Below are 15,098 nucleotides of genomic sequence, written 5' to 3'. Positions count from 1 at the left end.
ACGCTGATTACCTAACTGAATTAAGAAAGCCATCAAAGTACTGCCAATTCGGAGCAGGACTATCGGATTATCTTCGAGACAAATTTGTTTGCGGTCTCTTAAGTGAAGGAACACAAAAAAGACTGCTTTCTGAAAAAGATTTAACATTGGACAAAGCTTTCAGTATGGCTGTATCATACGAAGCAGCAGCAAAAGGAGCTGCAGAGATACAACAAGAGACACAGGGCTTCGGCACCCATAAAATGACACAGGAGTTCGGAAGATGTTATCGCTGCGGCAGATCCACCCATAACCAGAGGGACTGCTGGTTCAAGGGCAAAGCATGCAGGCAACGTGGTAAGATTGGACACATTGCACGGGTATGCCAATCTGGACAAAATAAATCCACTGACAGAAAACAAAAAATCAATAAAGAAAAGTACAGGAAGGTACAAATGATGGCGGACAGTAGCTCCGAAGACCAGAATAGCGATAGCGACTCCGGAAACAAGAGACTAAGCTGTCTCAAATTACATAATGTACTTGCCAAAGAGGATTACCAAACCATTTGGGTTACCCTCTGATGCGCCATCAATTACTCAAAAGACTGAAGTTGAGCGAGTAACAATCAGGCTTTTATTAACTAAAGAATGAAGGTCTTGTCTCGAGTGGTCGACCCGTCCAGAATACTAAGGGACTGGGAGGTAGTCACTTATATACCTGGAATAGTGGGAGGAGTCAGCCGAGGCATGTCCAGACCTGTACCTAGTGGAATACACATACAGACACAGACAGGTATGACAGTGGTTTACCACATTCACCCCTTGTTTAAAAATGAGTCCGGCGGGGTGAAGTGTATTTAAAAGTTCGTGTATTGGAGTCTCTCCGGAGGTCTTGTCTGCCGCTGTGATCGACGTGGCGACGGCAGGGGTGGTGGAGCTTCCGGCGTCGCGTCCCGTGTAGGCTGGGGCCCTGGAGTGTAGTCCTCGTGGGTGACGGTCCAAGGCGAGCCGGCTGCTGGGGTTGGATATCGGGTCGTGGGGGGGGGTGGTAATGGGTAGTGGGTTACAGCGGTCCCCGAGGGTGCGAGGTCTCGTATGGAGACTGTGTCCTCCCGCCCGTCCGGGTACGCAATGTAAGCGTACTGGGGGTTGGCGTGGAGGAGGTCGACCCTCTCGACCAGGGGGTCCGTTTTATTGGCCCTCACGTGTCTTCTCAGTAGTACCGGCCCTGGGGACGTCAGCCATGGCGGTAACGATGTCCCCGATGTGGACTTCCTTGGGAAGACAAACATTTTCTCGTGAGGGGTGGCATTGGTGGCAGTGCAGAGAAGTGACCGAATCGAGTGGAGCGCATCGGGGAGCACCTCCTGCCAGCGGGAGGTCGGAAGGCCCCTAGACTTTAAGGCTAGTAGGGCAGCCTTCCAAACAGTTGCATTCTCTCTTTCCACCTGTCCGTTCCCCCGGGGGTTGTAACTGGTGGTCCTGCTTGTGGCTATACCCCTAGCGAGCAGGTACTGGCGGAGTTCGTCGCTCATAAACGATGAGCCCCGGTCGCTATGGATATAGCTGGGGAAACCGAACAGGGTGAAGAGGCTGTTCAGACATTTAATGACCGTGGCACTGGTCATGTCCGGGCAGGGGATAGTGAACGGGAACCGGGAGTACTCGTCAATGATGTTGAGGAAGTACACATTGCGGTCGGAGGAGGGGAGAGGCCCTTTAAAATCGACGCTCAGGCGTTCGAAAGGGCGAGTGGCTTTTATCAGGTGGGCTCTGTCTGGTCTATAAAAGTGCGGTTTGCACTCAGCGCAGACTTGGCAGTTCTTGGTCATGGTCCTGACCTCCTCAATGGAGTAAGGCAGGTTGCGGGCCTTGATGAAGTGGAAGAACCTGGTGACCCCCGGGTGGCAGAGGTCATTGTGGAGGGCCCTCAGCCTATCGATCTGCGCGCTGGCGCAGGTGCCACGCGATAGGGCATCTGGGGGTTCATTGAGCTTCCCAGGCCGGTACAAGATCTCGTAATTGTAGGTGGAAAGTTCGATTCTCCACCTCAAGATCTTGTCATTTTTGATTTTGCCCCTCTGCTTGTTGTTGAACATAAAAGCAACTGAACGCTGGTCAGTGAGCAGGGTAAATCGTTTTCCGGCCAGGTAGTGCCTCCAATGACGCACAGCCTCCACGATAGCCTGGGCCTCCTTCTCGACCGCGGAGTGTCTGGTCTCCGGGCCCTGGAGGGTTCGTGAGAAGAATGCCACAGGTCTCCCCGCCTGATTAAGGGTGGCGGCCAGAGCGAAGTCGGACGCATCGCTTTCCACCTGGAAGGGGATGGATTCGTCCACTGCGTGCATGGTGGCTTTGGCAATGTCTTCCTTGATACGGTGGAAGGCTAAGCGGGCCTCTGCCGTCACGGGAAAAGAGGTGGACTTGATCAGCGGACGGGCTTTGTCTGCATAGTAGGGGACCCACTGAGCGTAGTAGGAAAAAAACCCTAGGCACCTCTTCAGAGCTTTTAGGCAGTGGGGCAGTGGGAGTTCCATAAGGGGACGCATCCGGTCCGGGTCGGGACCGATGACCCCGTGTTCTACAACACAGCCAAGGATGGCGAGGCGGTCTGTGCGGAATATGCACTTCTCCTTGTTATATGTCAGGTTCAGGAGTTGGGCGGTGCGGAGGAATTTCTCGAGGTTTGCGTCATGGTCCTGCAAGTCATGGCCGCAGATGGTCACATTATCTAGGTAAGGGAAAGTGGCCTGCAGCTCGTTTTGATCGACCATCCGGTCCATCTCCCTTTGGAAGACGGAGACCCCGTTGGTAACGCCGAAGGGAACCCTAAGGAAGTGATAGAGGCGGCCGTTTGCCTCAAAAGCAGTATACTGGCGGTCTTCAGGGCTGATGGGGAGCTGGTGGTACGCTGATTTCAGGTCAATGGTCGAAAAGACGCGGTACTGCGCGATCTGGTTGACCATGTCAGCTATGCGGGGGAGTGGGTAGGCGTCCAGCAGGGTGTAGCGGTTTATTGTTTGGCTGTAGTCGATGACCAGGCGTTGTTTCTCGCCGGTCTTAACGACCACAACCTGGGCTCGCCAGGGGCTGGAGCTGCCCTCAATAATCCCCTCCTTCAGGAGCCGTTCCACTTCGGTTTTGATGAAAACCCTGTCCCCGGCACTGTATCGCCTGCTCTTTGTGGCGATGGGCTTACAGTCGGGGGTGAGGTTAGCAAACAGTGGGGGGGGTGGGACTCTGAGTGTGGAGAGGTTGCATCTAGTGCGCGGCGGGCAATTTGGAGGCTGCTGGCTGCGGACTGTGAGTGGGGGGAGGGGGCCACCGTACGCCATCGTAACGCTTTTGAGGTGGCACTGGAAATCCAACCCCAGTAGAACGGCAGCGCAGAGGTCGGGCAGGACCAGGAGTTTAAAATTATTGAACACAGTCCCGTCTACTACTAGTGTCACCACGCAGTAGCCGCCAATGTCCGCTGACTGGGACTCGGAGGCCATAGAAATCCGCTGGTGCGCAGGCAGGACTGGGAGAGAGCAACGCCGCACCGTGTCGGGGTGGATGAAGCTCTCTGTGCTCCCGGAGTCAAAAAGGCAGTTTATTGCATGGCCGTTTACCTTAACGTCCATTTTGGACCGAGCTAGCTGGTGCGGTCTCGTTTGGTCCAGCGTCACAGAGGCCAGCGTAGGGGTCGGTGTGTCGCTGCGAGTATCAGATGAGGGGGGGTTGGCGGTCTGCTGCGTCCCGGCTGGTGTCCAAGATGGCGGCGCCCATGATTCCCATGTGGCTGGAGTCGTCCAAGATGGCTGCTGCTGCGCTGGGGAGGCCCAAGATGGCGGCTCGCACAGCCCACACGCGGCGCTGCTGGCGTTCGGGGTGGCTTTGGCCTTGCAGACGCTGGCGTAGTGTCCCTTTTTCCCGCAGCCCGAGCAGGTTGCATTCTTCGCCGGGCAGCGCGCTCTGGGGTGTTTGGCCTGGCCACAGAAGTAGCATTTCTGGCCTTGGGATACTGCTGTCTGGCTTTGGGACACTGCTGCGGTAGTTGGGCCGTTGTTGGGCTGTGGCTGGGGTGGCACGGTGCTATGGGGCTGTCCTACCGTGTCCCAGGTTGTCGTTCCCCGCGGCGTCCACGGTGCAGAGGAGTAGGCATCCATGCCCCGGAAGGCTGCGTCCAGCGTTAGTGCGATGTCGGAGGCTTTGTCGAGGGTGAGGTCACTCTGCTCCAGCAGTCGCTGTCGGGTGTAGTTGGACCTGTGGCCCGCTACGAAGGCATCCCGGATCAGTTCCTCCGTGTACTTAGTGGGCGTTACCGCCTTACACCCACAGGCCCGGCCAAGCACGGACAGTGCTTGGAGGAATTCCTCAGTCGATTCCCCAGGTTGTTGCTTGCGACTCCCCAGAAGGTGCCTAGCGTATACTTCGTTCACAGGGCGCGTGTACTGGGTCTTGAGGAGCTGGAGGGCGGCTGTGTACGAGGTCGCATCCCGGATGACTGAGTACACTCGGTGGTTCACCTTGGAGATCAGGACAGACAGTTTGTCCGCATCCGTTTCGACCGCAGTGGAGGCAGTCAGGAATGTCTCGAAGCACGTGAGCCAGTGAGCAAACTTGGTGGAAGCGTCCGCTTCCCGACTGTCCAGGTCCAGGCATGCTGGTGTGAGGATCTTCTCCATTATAAAAAATTTAGTTAATAAAATTGATGCGCCATCAATTACTCAAAAGACTGAAGTTGAGCGAGTAACAATCAGGCTTTTATTAACTAAAGAATGAAGGTCTTGTCTCGAGTGGTCGACCCGTCCAGAATACTAAGGGACTGGGAGGTAGTCACTTATATACCTGGAATAGTGGGAGGAGTCAGCCGAGGCATGTCCAGACCTGTACCTAGTGGAATACACATACAGACACAGACAGGTATGACAGTGGTTTACCACACCCTCACAATAGCAGGGTCCCCAGTTAAAATGGAGCTAGATACAGGATCAGCTCTAACCGTAATAAATCGACGAGATTACGAGAGGCTATTTTCGCATATACCTCTAAAAGACACATCCATTATCTTAAAAACATATACGGGGCAGAAAGTCTACCCCAAAGGAAAAATAAGGGTGCCTGTGGTATACAACGGCAAAGAAATACAAAAGTTGTATTTATACATTCTACAAGATGGTGGTCCACCGTTGTTGGGACGTGAATGGATAAGGAAGATACGTTTAGACTGGCACTCCATTCAGGCACTGACGGTGACCAGTAAGGAAAAAAACAATGATGACATCATACCTGAACGATTAAAAGACATCTTGGCCAACGCCAAAGAAGTGTTTCAAGAGAAACTAGGAACCTTGAAAGGCATCACCGCCTCAATAAAAGTGGAAGATACAGCAATTCCAAAATTTTTTAAGGCAAGACCGGTGCCATACGCAATACGTCCGGCAGTCGAGGCAGAGCTGAAGAATTTGGAAAAGGCAGGCGTATTATCCAAAATAGATTGGAGCGAATGGGCAACACCCATCGTTCCAGTCATGAAAAAAACATTGAAAAACAACTCTGAGGAACAGAAAAAAATTCGCATCTGTGGGGACTTTAAGGTGACTGTAAACCCGGTCCTTCACACGGTACAATATCCGAGGATAGAAGATATTTTCGCCTCACTATCCGGAGGGAAACGTTTCACAAAAATTGACTTGGCACAGGCATATCTACAGATGGAGGTTGAGGAGACCTCTAAAAAGTATCTCACAATAAACACACACAAAGGCCTGTACCAGTACAATTGACTGGTTTTTGGAATAGCATCAGCTCCAGCTATCTGGCAAAGAGCTATGGAGCAAGTCCTGCAAGGGATTCCGGGGACTCAATGCTACCTAGACGACATCCTTATAACAGGAGAAAACGACAACGAGCACCTTGCCAATTTGGAGCAGGTGCTCACTAGGCTGAAAGAACGGGGCCTACGAGCAAATCGCCCCAAGTGCGAATTTTTCCAAAATCAGATATCATATTGTGGCCACATAATTAATAAGGAAGGGTTGCATAAGTCACCTGAAAAAATTGAAGCAGTTATAAAAGCCCCAGCACCTGAAAATGTTTCACAATTAAGGTCATTCCTGGGATTAATAAATTACTATCATAAATTTTTACCGAACTTAATGATCTTCTACAGACAGGAGTGATTTGGAAATGGAACGAAGACTGTAAACGTGCCTTCCATAAATGTAAAGACTTAATCACATCCGAGAAAATTTTGGCTCATTACAACCCATCACTACCAATCAGACTGGCGTGCGATGCATCCCCTTACGGCATAGGAGCGGTATAAACAATATTTTTGATAATTTGGCAACAAATGCAAACTTGAAAGCTCGCAAGAACAAACCCAAAACAAAAAACTATGAAAAATGGTTTGACCATGATTGCCATAACATGAGGAAAAAACTTAGAAAACTATCAAACCAAAAACACAGACATCCAGAAAACGAGGAATTACGCCTTACTTATTGTCAGACGCTAACACAATACAGAAACACACTCAGGACCAAAAAAGAGCAATTTATTAAGAATACACTCAGCTCCATGGAGGAATCCATTGAGTCGAATTGTTTCTGGGACAACTTGAAAACACTACACAAAAAACAACACGACGATTTGTCCATTCAAAATGGGGACACATGGGTAAACCACTTTGAAAAATTATACCAGAAAAACACACTAGGACCAGAGCAACACCAAATACGCAAAAAACTTGAAAAGCTTGAAATGGCCATAAAAGATAACCAAAACCCGCTAGACGCCATAATAACAGAAAAAGAACTTCTTGAAAAACTCAAGGACCTGCGACCAGGAAAAGCTTGCGGGACAGACGGCATACTAAACGAGATGATTAAACACGCAGACGACAAACTGAAACTGGCTATCCTAAAACTCTTCAACTTGGTTCTGAGTGTCGGTTATTTCCCTGACATCTGGAACAAAGGACTCATAACACCCATATACAAAAGTGGGGACAAAATCGACCCAAACAACTATCGAGGCATCTGTGTAAACAGTAACCTGGGGAAGGTATTCTGTAGCATCATAAACAAAAGACTTATAAACTTCCTTGAAGAGCACAATGTCTTGAGTAAAAGCCAAATTGGATTCCTGCCAAACTATAGAACATCCGATCATATCTTCACCCTACAGACCCTAATTGACAAACACGTTCACCATAACAAAAGCAAAATCTACGCATGCTTTGTAGATTTCCAGAAGGCTTTCGACTCCATCTGGCATGACGGTTTATTCCTGAAACTTATCGAAAGCGGGGTAGGAGGTAAAACGTATGATGTAATTAAATCAATGTATACAAACAATAAATGTGCAGTTAAAATTGGAGACAAACAAACAAAATACTTCCCACAGGGGCGGGGGGTGACACAGGGCTCGCCAATCTCACCGACACTCTTTAATATTTACATTAATGGATTGGCAAAACTACTTGAACAATCTACAGCACCCGGCCTCACCCTATATGAATCCAAGGTTAAATTCCTCCTCTATGCCGACGACCTGGTTCTGCTGTCACCAACTAAGGAGGGTCTACAGCAGAACCTGGACCTGCTGGAGTCGTACTGCCAGACTTGGGCCCTGACAATAAATCCCCAAAAAACCAAAGTCCTTGTGTTCCAGCAAAGATCCAAACAACATGGACCCACAATAAATTTCACAGTAGGAACAACCAAAATTGAACAAACCACTCACTACACATACTTGGGCTTAAAAATCAGTTCTACGGGAAACTTCAAACTGGCTGTGAATGAACTGAAAGAGAAAGCAAGAAGGGCTTTCTATGCCATCAAAAAATCAATCCAAATAGAAATCCCAATTAGCATTTGGCTCAAAATTTTCAAATCAGTAATTGAACCAATTGCACTCTATGGCAGTGAGGTCTGGGGACCACTAACACAACAAGATTTTGCAAAATGGGACAAACACCCAATTGAGATCCTACATGCGGAATTCTGTAAAAGTATCCTCCGGACTCAAAGGAAAACAGTAAACAACGCATGCAGGGCGGAACTAGGCCAATACCCATTAATAATCACTATCCAAAAAAGAGCCACCAAATTTTGGAATCACCTACAAATGAGCAACCCCCAATGCTATCACTACGACGCCCTGAAATGCCAAGAGCTGACCATAAAGAAGAATACCCTCAGTCAACTAGTCCTGGGACTCAATAAAGTAACTAATAACAATACTAACAATAACCAGCCCCAGGACAGTGACAGGGTAACACAAAGAATTCGACCCAACACAATCGTCGCTAAGCAAAAGGAAAAATATCTGTCATATTGGGCAGAAACAACAAAAACCCAAAGCAAACTCAATTGCTACTTGGCCCTAAACAGACAATACAACATAGCTGATTACCTGACCATGGTAAAGGATAACAAACTGAGAAGAACCTTGACAAGGTACAGACTTAGCGAACATAGCCTAGCGATCGAAAAAGGCAGACACAGGCAGACCAGGCTGCCAAGAGAAGACAGGATATGCTCTCACTGCAGTCAGGGAGTAGTTGAGACAGAGATGCACTTCCTCACAGCCTGTGGAAAATATCAGGGCATCAGAGAGAATTTCTATCAAAAATTCTCACAAATATGCCCTGAATTCAGAAATCTGACTGACAACCAAAAACTCCCATTCCTACTGGGGGAGGAGAGAAGCTGTGTAACACTGGCGGCACACTATGTTACAGCTTGCCATGAACAGAGGGACAACCAGTAAACTAAGACAAGAGTATATATAAACAAGGCGAAAATATATTTATAAACTCAGGGATATACCTGTTTATACACTGTATGAATGGAACCGCGTTTATGTGTTCAACCATAAATGTATTTTGATGCTTTGGCAACATAAGATGTACCTTATCATGCCAATAAAGCGATTTGTATTGTATTGTATTATTGTCCCATAGATTCCCTGATGGCTCGGAACGGCCGATAGCTTTTGCGTCACGCTCATTGAACTCAGCTGAGCGTAACTATGCCCAGATAGACAGGGAAGCACTCAGCCTGGTATGGGGAGTGAAGAAATTCAACCATTACCTACACGGACAAAAATTTACCTTGCTGACTGACCATCAACCCCTCATCTCCATATTCAACCCTAAAAAAGGTGTCCCCATTATGACGGCACAAAGACTACAGAGGTGGTCCCTTTTTCTAGGGGCACACCAATACAACATTGAATACAAAGGGTCAAAACAGCATGGGAATGCTGACGGTTTATCACGCCTACCGTTGCCAACGATAGAAGAGGCACCTACAGTAGACCCAGTAGAGATATTCCACTCTACCATAGTGGAATGTCTACCGGTGACAAATTCTGCCATTGAAAGGGAGACAAGAAATGACCCTACTCTCTCACGGGTCTACGATTTAACAGTGAAGGGATGGCCAGCACATGGCGAACCACTGTTGCCAGCATTCTCGCAAAGAAGAGAACAGCTGTCAGTGTGCCAAGGAACCTTGATGTGTGGATCCAGAGTGGTGATTCCACCCAAACTCCAGGATAAAGTGCCAAAGGAGCTTCACGAGGGGCATCGGGTGGAGTGAAAATGAAGAACCTAGCTAGGGCGTTTGTATGGTGGCCAGGTATCGATGGAGACATCGAAGACATGACCAAGAGCTGCCTAGGATGCCAGAAGGTCCAAAATGCTCCGCCACAGGCCCCTCTACATCCATGGGAGCGGCCCTCATCTCCCTGGCAAAGGGTGCACATCGACTTTGCTGGTCCATTTATGGACTCAATGTTCTTAATCGCAGTTGATGCACACTCCAAGTGGCCGGAGGTAATAAAGATGTCCTCCACCACCACGGAAAAAACCATCACAGTATTAAGGACCATATTTGCCAGGAATGGGCTGCCGGAGCAGATATGTTCTGATAATGGACCGCAATTTGTGTCCGAAGAATTCAGAAAGTTCTTAAAGAACAATGGGGTAAAGCACTACACGTCCGCCCCATACCATCCCGCCACCAATGGATTGGCTGAAAGGTTTGTCCAGACCTTCAAGAAGGCCATCAAGGCCATGGGTAATGAAGACATAAAACTTCAGCACAAGGTGGATAACTTCTTATTTGCATATAGGAATGCAACGCATATGGTTACTAACCAAACTCCCGCCATGATGTTCTACAATAGAAACCTAAGATGCCGGCTGGATTTGGTCAAGCCCAACATCCGAAGGGACGTGGAGAACCGGCAGTTTCAGGGCATAAATGAAAGGCCAACTAGGGTCTTCCAGATAGGCCAACCGGTTTTGGCCCGGGACTACCGTACCGAGAAATGGCAGCCTGGAACTATCTGCACACGATTAGGACCACTGATGTATACCGTGGACATCGGAGACAGCATAATAAGGCGCCATGCTGACCAAATCATCAAGTCATCCGAAAAGGGACAACCTACACCACCACTCTATACATCTAACGATGAAGTAGAGATACCCATATCTACCTCTGATCCGGTGATACTGGAGCCCGATGAACCCGACACTGGCCTTCAAGCCGAATCAGCCTTGCCAGAAGAACCTACTACACCACCAGAAACTACTACACCCCCGAGGCGTTATCCGGACTGAGTCAGGAAGCCTCCTGAGAGACTAACTTATAATTAATTAATACAACAATGTATATTATTTTGCATATAACATGTAATTAATAATTACTTAAAATATGATGTGCTAGTTAGCTAGAAGGGGAGGAATTGTGGTGTATGTGCCTTTAAGAGCAATTATGGTGTATGTGCCTTTAAGAGCCCCAGGTGTGCGTAATGCCGGTAATTGCCACTTGGGCTATATAAGCCTGTGTATTGTGTATATCCTTTAGAAACCCCCCCCCAGACTTGCTTAGTAAATACCTATGAACCAACTCCTGTCTTCAGTGTCTTTATCTACACACGGACACTACAAGTTTGCCTCCGTGCCTCTGGGCAGCCAGAGATCCCGCTCCTGATAAGAACATAAGAATTAGGAGCAGGAGTCGGCCAGTCGGCCCCTCGAGCCTGCTCCGCCATTCAATAAGATCATGGCTGATCATCGACCTCAACTCCACTTTCCTGCACTATCCCCATATCACTTAATTCCCTTAATGTCCAAAAATCTATCGATCTCTGTTTTGAATGTACTCAACGACTGAGCCTCCACAGCCCCCTGGGGTAGAGAATTCCAAAGATTCACCACCCTCTGAGTGAAGAAATTTCTCCTCATCTCAGTCCTAAATGGCCGACCTCTTATTCTGAGACTGTGACCCATGGTTCAAGACTCCCCAGCCAGGGGAAACATCCTCCCTGCATCTACCCTGTCAAGCCTTGTAAGAATTTTGTATGTTTCAATGAGATCACCTCTCATTCTTCTAAACTCTAGAGAATATAGGCCTAGTCTACTCAATCTGTCCTCATAGGACAATACCCCCATCCCAGGAAACAGTCTGGTTAACCTTCGTTGCTCTCCCTCTACGGCAAGTATATCCTTCCTTAGGTAAGGAGACCAAAATTGTACACAATACTCCAGGTGTGGTCTCACCAGGGCCCTATATAATTGCAGTAAGACATCTTTACTCTTGTAATGAAGGCCAACATACCATTTGCTTTCCTAATCGCTTGCTGTACCTGCATGTTAACTTTCAGTGATTCGTGTACAAGGACACCCAGGTCCCTCGGAACACCAACATTTACCAATCTCTCACCATTTAAAAAATACTCTGCTTTTCTATTTTTCCTACCAAAGTGGATAACTTCACATTTCTCCACATTATATTCCATTTGCCATGTTCTTGCCCACTCCCTCAGCCTGTCTATACCATTGAAGCCTCTTTGCATCCTCCTCACAACTTACATTCCCACCTAGCTTTGTATCATCAGCAAACTTGGATATATTACATTTGGTCCCCTCATCCAAAGCATTGATACAGACTATGAATAGCTGAGGCCCAAGCACTGATCCTTGCGGAACCCCACTAGTTATTGCCTGCCAACCTAAAATAACCCATTTATTCCTACTCTCTGTTTTTTGTCCGTTAACCAATCCTCAATTCATGCTAGTATATTACTCCCAATCCCATGAGCCCTAATTTTGTTTAATAACCTCTTGTGTGGCACCTTATTGAATGCCTTCTAAAAATCCAAATACACCACATCCACTGGTTCCCCTCAACTATTCTGCTAGTTATAACCTCAAAAAACTCTAACAGATTCGTCAAACGTGATTTCCCTTTCATAAATCCGTGTTGACACTGCCCAATCTTATTATTATTCTCTAAGTGCCCTGTTACCATGTCCTTAATAATAGATTCTAGCATTTTCCCTACTACTGATGTCAGGCTAACTGGGTCTGTAATTCCCCGTTTTCTCTCTCCCTCCTTTCTTAAATAGTGGGGTTACATTTGCTACCTGAACACCGAATCTGCGGGAACCATTCTAGAATCTATGGAATTTTTGAAGATCATAACCAATGCATCCGCTATCTCTATAGCCACCTCTTTTAAAACCCTAGGATGTAGGCCATCAGATCCAGGGAATTTACCGGCTTTCAGTCCCATTAACCTCTCCAGTACTACTTTTTTGCTAATACTAATTTCTTTCAGTTCCTCATTCTCGCTAGACCCTTGGTTCTCCACTATTTCCAGGAGGTTTTTTGTGTCTTCTTCCTTGAAGACAGACACAAAGGGCAGGATTTTCATTGGGCTGTGGAGGCGGGATTGGAGCCGAATGGGGGGTTAAAATCCCAAAATCAGGGGGCACGAACCCAACCCGCCTCCATACCAGTTTCAAAGGAGGCGGGTACCCGACCCGCACTGGGACCCGCCTCCCCGAGGCGGGAAGGGGATTAATGCCAATTAACTGCCTGTTAACAGGTAGTTAACAGGCAGTTTTTAGCCTAATCCCTATTTTCATTGGTGAAATGTGGGATTCCCGATGGCTCCAAACCATGCCAAGTTAGCGAGGCGGGCCGTCGGGATGAAGGGCTTGGAGGGGTCGAGATGTCCGGTGTTCAGGTGAGTGATGGGTGCATGAGTGCAAAGGTAAGTGTGTTTGGTGTGTGTAAAGTGTTTAAAGAAGTTTTACTTACCTTTACAGCCTTCCTTCCTTCAGGTCTCAGGAGTCCCTCATCTCACCGGCACAGAAAGCAGAATGGCCACGAGCTGTCAAAAGTTCCAGCATTCAGCTTTCTGTTCTGGGGAGATCTCTAAATCATCCTGAGAGGAAGGAATTAACCTGGAGTACAGATTGTCAGTGTTTGACAGCTTCAAACAGCTGTCAAACGCTGATATTTGATCTGTCAAAAGCTCTTGACAGATGAAATGTCAATCTGTGATGTCACCTTTTGCCGGGTGGCCCTTAGTTGGCCTGCTGAGCCCACTGGGCAGGCTCAACAAGGTCAATCAAGTCAAAATCACGTGGGTTGGCTAGAACTCAATGGAGGTGTGACTACAACCCCAAAAGTTGTAGTCCCGCCTCCTACCCGACTCCTCAATGAAAATCCAGCCCAACGTATTTGTTTAATTTCCCTGCCATTTCCTTATTCCCCATTATAATTTCTCCTGTCTCTTAATGATCACAATCCAGTGCTGCCTGCTGGAAGGTGAACATGTGGTGACCTCAAGCAAGGAGAGGACTGATTGCTCATGGTTATAATAACCAGCTAATAGGCGCTGTGTAAACTCACATGTCAAGAGTGGCCATTTTTGCAGACTGGAGGGAGACGGGCACCTGCGGAACCATACTGCATTGTGAGTCGGCCAGTTCAGGACTGGAGGAAAGAAAAAGTGGTTTGTTCACCTACTTGCAGCAAAAAACTCGAATTAAATTCAATATACTTGAGAAAGTAAAATCAAATGAATAATACATGAGTCATAAATATGTGTTTACTGCTGTAATTGGTATCTGACCCTCTCCTCGTACCAACAGAGTGTGTCAGACAGCTGAATAAGTCAGTGCGAAGTGGAAAGAGAAAAACATAGAGAGGTGTTTGCAACCTTCTGCTCACGATGCATGTCTTACTATCGACATTCCTTATATGACGAGCATTTGTAATACACGTCATGTAATTCCTGTGGTTCATTTCTGGCTCAAGCTGGTACTCAAACAATTTGATTTTTTTAACGTAAATTACTTCTTCCCCTCCTCTCCTGAAAGTGCTGGATGTACAGGCAAGGTATCCGGACCAAGTGGCCATTCTTCATGTTGTCGGCCCAGACAGTTGATTGTCAGCAGATTGTTCCACGTGGCTGAGGGCTCACGCCGTCTGTGAAGCTGCACGACAGCATCAAGTACCACCTTCAGGAGCAGGGCAGTGAGGGAAGAAAAAGAAAAGCCATTTGTGAATGGGGACCACAAGCATTCACAAGGGGTGGGCTGGGGTTTGATTCCCACTTGGGGCGCGTTCTTCATCTTCATAAGAATGTAGACAGTATAACAAGGACACTGGAGAGGTGAGGAGCAGAAAAAGGGATCAATGATGCGTGTTAGCTTTATGGGGGGTAATTTTGACTTTGGGCAATAGTGTAAACCAGGTGATATCATAACGGGCACCTGAATCGATATCGCCCATCTTACACTATAACCCAACGTCAAAATTAGCCCCTACATTTGTATCTATAGCAATGACTGACCAGCCATAATTTACAAAAGCAAAATACTGCGGATGCTGGAAATCTGAAATAAAAACAGAAAATGCTGGAAATACTCAGCAGGTCAGGCAGCATCCGTGCAGAGAGAAACAGAGTTAATGTTTCAGGTCAGTGACCTTTCATCAGAACGAAACGTTAACTCTGTTTCTCTCTCCACAGATGCTGCCTGACCTGCTGAGTATTTCCAGCATTTTCTGTTTTTATTTAAGCCATAATTTACGTTGGATATTTGACAGGAAAGGGGTATAAATCATCTATTTACTCCTTTATGTACAATCCCTTGGTTTGTTTTGGGTTTTTTTTCCCAAGAAACTACCAACCACTGTGGTGTATGCTTTGTATAGGGTCTTATTATTGATGTTAATTATGGTAACCTTACATTATAATGTGGCAGAGGAGTACAAAGGCAGTGCAGAAGAAAATGCTTGTTTTTGAAAAATATTAT

This window comes from Somniosus microcephalus, chromosome 13 (assembly GCF_052327205.1).
Source record: "Somniosus microcephalus isolate GS21.2 chromosome 13, FLI_Smic_1.0, whole genome shotgun sequence".
Lineage (NCBI taxonomy): Eukaryota > Metazoa > Chordata > Chondrichthyes > Squaliformes > Somniosidae > Somniosus > Somniosus microcephalus.
Note: the sequence above shows the minus strand (reverse complement) of the source record.